We start from the raw sequence: 9,635 nt of genomic DNA on the forward strand, positions 1-9,635 counted from the left end.
TTTCACTCAGTGAACCTATGAGAGTTTTGTGCTCAGGGAAGAGTTTGACATTTATTACCAGAAAAATTCAGGGCAGGAATTACTTTGTATTTCAGTTTTATTACCTAGAAGAAGAAAAAGAAAAGGGAAAAGTCTTAAATCTATTCACAGTGGTAGGGCCAGACACATCTTAGCTGAGCTTGAAGATTCAACCCACAGAGTTGAAGGACTCAGCTGAGCAGCAGAGGCACAGCCCTGGGATGTCACCTAAGTACTTAATGCAGAAGCTTATAAGTTATACTTCAGCTCTTTATTTCCTCCCTATGTAAGACTCACTTACTTGTAAGCGCACATTGACAAACTTAAAGCATGAAAAAACAACCCCTAACTCCTCTACTCTCCTGGTGAGGTGATATTTAATACATCAAAGTGTGAGTCATTTTGTAACTGCTGATCATCCAATTCATCTTCTCCTTGGCTCTGCACTTTCTGAACAACTTCCTCAAGGTCCATATATTTTGGCAAGCCCTAGGTATACCTCAGACTCATTCTTCTGGCTGTTGTCATATTTTCTGAGGATGTGGCTTCAGAAAATTCAGAAGAGGGAGATAGGTTCTGAAGTCTATAGAGTATTAGGCCAAGAGTTAGGAAGTTAGGAAGATCATCTTTATGAGTACAAATCTGGCCTCAGACTCTTATTAGCTGTGTGTGACCTTGAGCAAGTCACTTAACCCTGTTTACCTCAATTTTCATATCTGTAAAATGAGCTGGAGAAGGAGGTGTCAAACCACTCCAGTATCACTGCAGAGAAAATCCCAAAAGGGATAAGGAAGTGTTAGATATGCCTGAAAAGTGACTGCACAACAACAGAAAGGGAAGGTAATATGACACTGCCTATATTAATGTTAACCTTTATGTGTGATCTGTTTGGGCTCAGAAGGCAGAATCAGTGACAAAGTCTGGTAGGTACACTTTGACTCAACAGAAGAACTAACTTATGAATACTTAGAGCTATCTGAAAGTGGCATATGTGCTACTTTGGAAAGTGATTTGTTTCTTCTCAATAGAAGTTTTCAAACAAAGTGACTCATTCAATCACTTGTCACAGATCCTTCAGATGTTATAGAGAGGATTCATGAACAAATACGAGCTGGAGTAGGTAAGGGCTCTGAAGACTCTTCCAAATCTAAGATTCTGCATCGTAATTAGTCCCAGTGCTTTTCAGAGCACTTTCTGCCCTTTCCTGGCTTATCTGCTCACATCCAAGAAATCCAGGACTATTTGTACATGGCATGCCTTTCTGTATCCTGAAGCAGACACACTCCCCATTGACAACCATGTGGTCCAGAGCAGATGCTAAATCCTAAAACGGGATCCTAAAAGCTTGTATTAATATTGTTGTTCAGTTGTGTCCAACCCTTCGTGACAAGTTCATAGAGATTTCTTTTTTTTCCTTTTCCTTATCATTATTTTTTGTAGTTTTAAAAATATTTTATTTTTTTTCAATTACATGTAAACATAATTTGAACATTCATTTTTAAAATTTTGAATTCTAAAATTTCTCCCTGTCTCACCTCACCTCTAATTGATAAGGCAATCTACCTCCACCAGCTGTTTTCCTGGAGGTGGATAGCATTTGTCCTCATGAGTCCTTCAGAATTTTCTTGGATCATTAGGAATGCTGAGAACAGGGAAGTCATTCACAGCTGCTCATCGTACAATAAGCTATCCCAGTGTCCAATGCTCTCCTGGTTCTGCTCACTTCACTTTGTATGAGTTCATGTGAGTCTTTCCAGGTTTTTCTGAGAGCTTCCTGCTTGTCATTTCTTATAGCACAGCAGTGTTCCATCACAATTATAGACCACTACTCTTTCATCAGTCCCATGGGTTTTCTTGGCAAAGACACTGGATTGGTTTGCCATTGCCTTCTCAGGTGCATCTTCATTTTACAGATGAGTAAACGAGGCAAATAAGGGGTAAGTGCACTTGCTCAGGTCACATAACTAGTGTGTGTCTGAGGCCAGATTTGAGCTTATCTCTAATGACTCCAGGCCTAGCACTCTATCTACTGCACTGCTGAGCTGCCTGAAGGCTCTGTTGTCTCTAACGGTAAAAGAAATGACTTTACCCAAAGAACAGAGACTCTTGAATGAGCAACCTTCAGTTCTAAGGAACCTGCAATATCACTCATAGATCCAAACAGGAGCACTTGTGTGGAAGTGTCCCCGTTAGTTTTCTCTTTGCCCTCTCTGGCCAGTGCTCTAGAAGTAGGACTTACTTTGCTCTACACTTACCTTCACCCCTAGACACTGCTAGAATCAGGAAGACCTGAGTTCAAATATGTCCGGGCAAGTCACTTTACCTCTGTTTGCCTCAGTTTCCTCAACTGTAAAATGAGGATAAAAACAGCACCTACCTCATAGAATTGTAGTGAGGATCAAATGAGATAGCTGTAAAATGCTTAGCCCAGTACTTGGTGCTATATAAATGCTTATTCCCTTTCCCTGCTTGCTCTTCTCTCAGTATTTCTGTTGGTATTATTTTTTTTAGCTTCACAGAACAGTTGTCCCTCATGCAATTTCTCAGATAAAGAAAAGTCTTCAGGGTTCTCGGTCTTTTGGATTCATTCATCTGTATTGAACAACTTGAGAATTATTCCTGCATGAGAGGACTTATCTTCCATAATAAGCATAGTTCTCCGTCAGGAATTTGTTTTTTCTTGTGTTTCTTTTCCCCTTTAATTTTCTCTTCAATCTTCACTACTACTAGATCTACATCAGTTTTCCTTATAGAGTTTCAAAGGAACACTTCAATCATCCTTCTAAGGCAGCTGGTAAGTGTAGGAATAAGGTCCCACAATTAGTAAACAGCAGAATTGAAAATAAGGTCCCAAGTATCTGACAAGTCCACTGTTCTAAAGAGAAGATCGTTTTGATTGGGTGATAGCACTGTGCAGTGAGGTTAGAGATGGGGGCGGGGGGTGGGGCAGGTTGTGTAGGACTTTAAAAACTCAAGAGAGAATTTACATTTTATTCTAGAGGAATGGGAAACCAATGGGGGACTCCTTAGCAGGAAAATCACATGGTCAGATCTGTGCTGGAGGAAAATCACTCTGGCAGCAGAGACGACTGATACACCTGAATCAAGGAGACCAACTAGGAATCTGTTGTAATGATCAAAGCCAGAGTTGATCAGGGTAATGTTAAGAAACCTCAGTAATATTGGGAGGTCCAAATATCTGAGCAATATCTTTCAAACAAGTGATTATCAGTGCTCCTCAAAACCTGAAGCAAAGGGTCCCTAAAATGTTCAAATAATCCAATTTGCTGCCTAATTCTATATATAGCACCCAAGGTCAAAAAGGTAGTGATGGATATGAGTTTTACTATGTCTTATGTTAATACTAGCCAAGAGTGTACAGATAAATGTTTAACAACAGGCTCTCTGGAAAAAAATATGTGCATGACACACTTTTAGGCCTGAACTACAGTATTAATATTTTCTCCATCGCTTTCTTAACTCTCAGCAAACAACAAATTTCATTAAGCACCGATTTGAAGATTTTGCCAATTTTCTTTCTTTTTTTTGTCTTTTTTGGAGGTGGGAAGGCTGGGCAATCAAGGTTAAGTGACTTGCCCAAGGTCACATGGCAAGTAAGTGTCTGAGGCTGAATTTGAACTCAGGTCGTCCTGACTCCAGGGCCGGTGCCATCCAGCCGCCCCCATTTGCCATTTTCATGGTACAAAAGTTCACAATGAAAACGTAACAACCACTTCTCCCAGCATACTTCTTTCAATGTTCCCAGAATGTAATGGGTCATAGCTGGCCTCTGTGCCCTGTGTCTGGGGTGCTAAGAGGCACATCTGGCAGAGTGCATGGAGTGCTGGGCCTGGAGTCAGGAAGAACGGAGCTCAAATCTGGCCTCAAGTTCTTATTATCTGTTTAACCCTGAGCAAGTTACTTAACGCTGTTTGCCTCAGTTTCCTCATCTGCAAAATGAGCTCGAGAAGAATATAGAAAACCACTCCAGGATATTTGCCAAGAAAACCCCAAATGGGGCTTGTGAAGAATAGGATGCAACTGAAATGATTGAAAAACAACAAAAAACCTTGGGTATCTATTTTTGTGGGCGTCCCACTATGAACACTTTTATGCCACAAAATTCTTGCTTTGCTTACGTATCTTCCTTTATTTATTTACTTTTTTTTTTGCTTTTTTGGAGGACAATTAGGGTTAAGTTATTTGCCCAAAGTCACATGGCTAGTAAGTGTTAAATGTCTGAGGGTGCATTTGAACTCAGGTCCTCCTGACTCCATGGCTGGTGCTCTGTTCACTGCACCACCTAGCCTCCCTCTTGCCTCTTTTATATGAGATAATTTGTACTATTCTATCTCTCCTTTTCTCCTCTCATTATATTCCTCTCTTACCTATTAATTTTATTTTTTAGATATCATCCCTTCCTATTCAACTGATCTTGTGCCCTCTGTCTATGTATACATGTACACATATATACGCAAACTCACATATGTATTTATAAACACATATACCCTCCCATACATACATATATATGTATGTATATATGTATCTATTCCCTTCAACTATAATGATATTGAGAAAAATCTTAAAAGACTCATTCTTAATGTAGGAAATGAAACAGATCTAAATGAACAGAACCAGGAGAACAATTTATCCAGTAACAACAACACGGTAAAGATAATGTCTGACATACAGATAGAGTAATTGTTGCATGACTGACAGATGAACAACTTAGAAGTATAAGTAAATTTTGGATCAATTCAATGAGTAATCATGATTCCAGAGGAACAAATGGGAAGCATGTTAACTATCAATCTCCTGACAGACATGTGATCAAATCATGATGTAGAATGAGTCATGTTATGTCATTGGATAATAGAATTTATTTTTCTTGATTATTCATATTTATTAAAAGTTTTTTTTTCCAATTGGGGTCAGGTGGGAAGATGAGAAAATAAACACTTGTTAATTTAAAAAAAAATAAAATTAAATAACACACATACTTAAAATAGAAAAATAAGCCCTAGAAGTTCTTGACTGTTAGTAGCTATGAGACAAGTAGAAACGTTTGATCAGTGGAATAGTATTCCTCAGTGGCCATGTGAGACCAGAATTCAGAAGGTCCCATGGGAAAATTGCAACCATATCCTTAGAAGACATCACTGGGGCTGCAACAGTGCAGGTGTAAATTATTTCTCTCTGCCTCTTTCCTGACTACAGGAGTTCCTTAAATATAGGGTCCTCCGAAAATGGCCCCTGGTCACACATCTTCCATGGATCCATATCTCTTGACATGTGTTTCTTTGTTATATTCTCCCTTTCCCACTGATAATGTGTGCATTTAAAAGGAAGTTAACACCAGGTAAACCTGCAAAAAATAAGTCTATTGCTACTTTTTTAACTCTGATCTCATTAGCTATCTTTACTGTAACTAATACTGTGTTAATTCCTGTCTAGTAAAAGTGCAAAATCAGGAGGGGCTCACGATCTATATATTTTCAGTGGTTATAGGTACCTACAGTACCATGAATCTTGAGTAGAGAGTAGCTAGCTGCAGGGCTTTATGTGTGAGAGGAGGGGTGAATGCTGTAGATACTTAATTAGTATAAACACCAGTCTTCAGTTCTTCTGGGATCATAGAAGAAAGGGGTTTGCTAGTTTGTTACCTGGGGGCAGAAACTAAGGTTAGTGAAAACTTAAGGGAAAGATTTTCTTATAACTATTCTTAGAAAGGGAATTTGGCTCCTCTGCTTCCCCATAGAATGTGCAAACCCTTCAGAAAGTGGTTCTGTATCTTGGGGAGTCCTTGGGGACAGAAAAATTCCTTCCAGCTTAGAAAGTCAAGCAACTGAGCTCCACCTCCAGACTCTACCTCCTCAGTCTTTGACAGGATGAAAAATCACCTTAGAGAGATGTCCCATTCTTTTCCCAATTATGCCGTGGGCACCAACCTTCTCTGCTGTGTGGTTATTTTTCTCCTGGAATTAGGTGAGTCTTGCTTGGGCACAGATGGGAAATACCTTTCTTGGGATGGCCTCTCCCTTGCAGATATAATGTCAACTTCTTATCCAAGTTTTACCTTCAGTCTTTTGTTTTTTCTTTTCAGATTCCATGCATTCTAAAATCACTCAGATCCCAAGGCATCTAGTCATAGAGAAGGGAAGGTCAGTGACAATGAGATGTGTTCAAGATACTCAGGATACTAGAATTTCTTGGTATCAACAAACTCCAGGGAGGAGTCTAGTACTTATCTTTAACTCCATAGGAAAGGGGAATACAGAGGAGGGGGATGATTCTCAAGGATTTGAAGCCAAGAGACCAGATACCAACATTTTTATGCTCAACAAAACATCTGCAGAACCCAGAGACTTTGCCATGTATTCCTGTAGCATCAGCCACAGTAATGAAAGGATGTTTCATTTCTATGCAGGAACCTCTTTCCTTCCACCCTAGCACGGGAAGTAGGAGTTGATGGGGAGGAAAAGGAGTTCAGGCAACTGCCATTCAAATAAAAAAAGAAAAGCTACCCCAAAGAGAAAGCAAAAATGTTTCCTATAACACAATATCAAGAAATCAGAAGAATACACTAAATGCTTGGGTTGATAGTTAAATGAAATCCATGTCATATGATGGTAGTTCTTTCACATAAGTTAGGTTTTCACATGTGTTGGCTGATCCACTGTACCGTGCTTTGTGCAAGCCTACAGACCTAGATGGGATTACCTTTCTCCCCTTCTGTTGAATTTCAGAGATATTCTGGTAGCCACCACAGAGTTGCTGTGATTTGGCTGAGTGCTTGGTATTTGGAGGTGCTGCTTGTGAATGGGAATAATGGTGCTTGGAAATTTTGGAATGGGGAATGTTGGATTTTGATGACCCAGAGGCAGAGGTTCCAATGCTCTATTCACTTCACAGTCAAGATCACAACCAATGCTCCCCTGAATCTTCAGTCACCCTGAGAATGGATCAGTGCAATAGAAAGTAGTCCAGGATGGCAGGGTCTGGGAGTTATTGAAAATCCCATCAGCAGTTAGGTGTATTAGAAAGCATTTCTGTCCCATAGTGCTCCCCTTTGCCCCCCTTTTTTAATCCTCTATAGGGGATAAGTGACTTTTTCAAAGTTTTCTAGTTGGTAAAAGGTGGAGAAGCAATTCAAACTCAGACCCAAGTTCGGTATTCTTTTCACTACCCCATTCTACATCTCCTAAGAGTTATCAGATAGAGCAGTAAACAGCTAAGAAGAATATCCCAAACTATCTGTCTTCCAGAAAATATAGTGAGAAAATCATTTTCACATTTCAGAATTAAGTGACTTAGAGGATCTATGAAGATTTGGGATACTATTCTATACTAATTCTGATAATAATTGGGAGGCTAATTGATGGGTTTCAATTGTTTGGGGTGTTCAGGGATGACTAGTATTTCTGGAATGAGGGTTTGCAGCCCCTTTCAGGCTTCCCATCTGGAGCAGCAAGCACCCCAGCGTCCCCAGGGTCGCTGCCACCACAGGTTCTTAGATCTGCTTTGATAAAGGAAAGAAACTCAAAATGGGTTAACAAGCTTACTTTAATCAGTCAGACATATATCGTTTACCTTGTTCAGGGGAAAAGGTCAGCACCCCGAACTTGAAAGTACACAGACAGAATTATCAAGACAGAAACAGATCTTGTAGACAGATTTCAAACTGTCCAACCATTACATCCATACCCAGTCAACATCTGGGTTTCAACATCTGGGTTTTTCAAAGCCTGGGGGGCTCCGGACAACGGCTTCCCAGAATCCATATCAAATCACAGAACACTTCTCAAAGTGAGCCCCCAAAAACAAAGCTACACATCAGGGCTTATATAGCTTTCTCCTGGCTCAGAGAATGTAACAACCTTCTGGACCTACTGGCCAATCAAGAAGTCTCTACTGAAAAACAAGCCTCCCACCCCAGGCTCCAGGTGCATTTTAGCCTAGGGGCAGGGAAGATCTTTAAATTTGCATTTCCATTACACCATCTAACTTTGTTGTTCACTGTTACCCCACTCTCACCAGTGGCTCCAAGAAACTATAACACTCACAGTGGCCATACCCGAGGAAAATCATCTTGGCAAAAAAAAAAAAAAAAGCAGATTGAGGCTAATCAATGGGCCTCGAACTTGTCAGTGAATTAGGGGGATGTCTACCTCAAACATGTGAAGACTTCTCTTGGCAGAATGGGTGGATGAGAACAATTTGTTCTAATGGCCATGAAGGCCATCGAAGCAGGGATTGTGGAGCTTTTAGAGCTTGGTCAGAAATAGAACTGCCAAAGTCATCCACTGCATACTGGGCCATCATCAGTTGTCCCAACTTTTGTCTTGCCACTGGACTTTGATGACTCTAGAAGAAAAAGTGAGGCTGATGACTTTCTTCAACTCTGCCTCATTTAAATCCAATTCATTGGCAAGTCAAGACATTGGTGAGGTCATTGATCTTTTTCAAAAACAAAGGATAAACAATAACTCCTCTTAAAATAAAAATATATCTTCTGAAATATTGTGAATAATGTGTTGGAAAATTCTGTTGCTTTCCATATGCTAGGTAAAACTGTGAGGAGAACTTTCCAGGTTTTCTGGGGGTGGAGGACAAGTATATGGTCAAGACAATTGAGAAAAATAATGATCTATTACTCATTACTCTGCTGATTGCAATCGTGAGGGAACTGGAGGCCATGCAGAGTTAGTATGCTAGTTAAAGAACATCATCATGCTGTTGCTCTGAGTCAGGCACTGTGCTAAACACTTATGATACATAGAAACAAAAGGAGAATGAATAAGAAGAATGGACCTTTGACCCAGGGTGCCAATATTGGACAAGAAAAAGGTTGTTTCCATATTATTCTATTAACTCATTAAGCTTACAATCCACTATACATCCCTCTTCACAGATCTATTGTTTTGGCAAGGTTGCCTCATCCCATAATCATGCATTCCCTTTTTTAAAAAATTCTACTATATGATTAATTTCTTTGCTTCTTCTTTGAAGAATAGGACTTCCTTTTGGGTTATAGATTGGTGCAAATGGCCTCCGTGATCCCTTCCAATCCTCAGATTCTGTGATCACATGATTCTTGGTCTCCCAGGAGTCATTGCTAAAATGTAAATGTGCAATATATAAATGGTAGCATACTAATCTATTCAACAACAATTCAGTCCAAAAAAAAATATGTACCTAATATATGATAAACTCCAGAGAGCTGCAATATTCAGATAAATTACCTGTCCTAATGAATATGATATGAATACAAATAATCGTAAAACACAATAATACATGATCAGAATAGTAATGAGTTCTGACTTGGCTTGGCACAGTGCCTGGTACATAGTAATTGCTTAATAAATACTTGGTGGTTGAAGTGAGGGTAGGCCATTACTGACTGAAGAGATAAAGGAATCTGGGATCACAGTTTCAAAGCCAGAAAGGACCTTAGAGGTCATGTAGTTCAAACCCATAATTTAAATATGAAGGTCTAAAGATTAAACAACTTGCCCAAGATCACACATGTATCAAGTGGCAGATTCTAACAATTTTATAGAATGCATTTCCAGAAGAAGAGGACATGAGTAGAGACACCATCATTCTAGGCAGAGGGA

The sequence above is a fragment of the Petaurus breviceps genome, unplaced genomic scaffold (assembly GCF_028583685.1).
Source record: "Petaurus breviceps papuanus isolate PSGF00001 unplaced genomic scaffold, PetGlider_PUasm1.0 181, whole genome shotgun sequence".
NCBI lineage: Eukaryota > Metazoa > Chordata > Mammalia > Diprotodontia > Petauridae > Petaurus > Petaurus breviceps.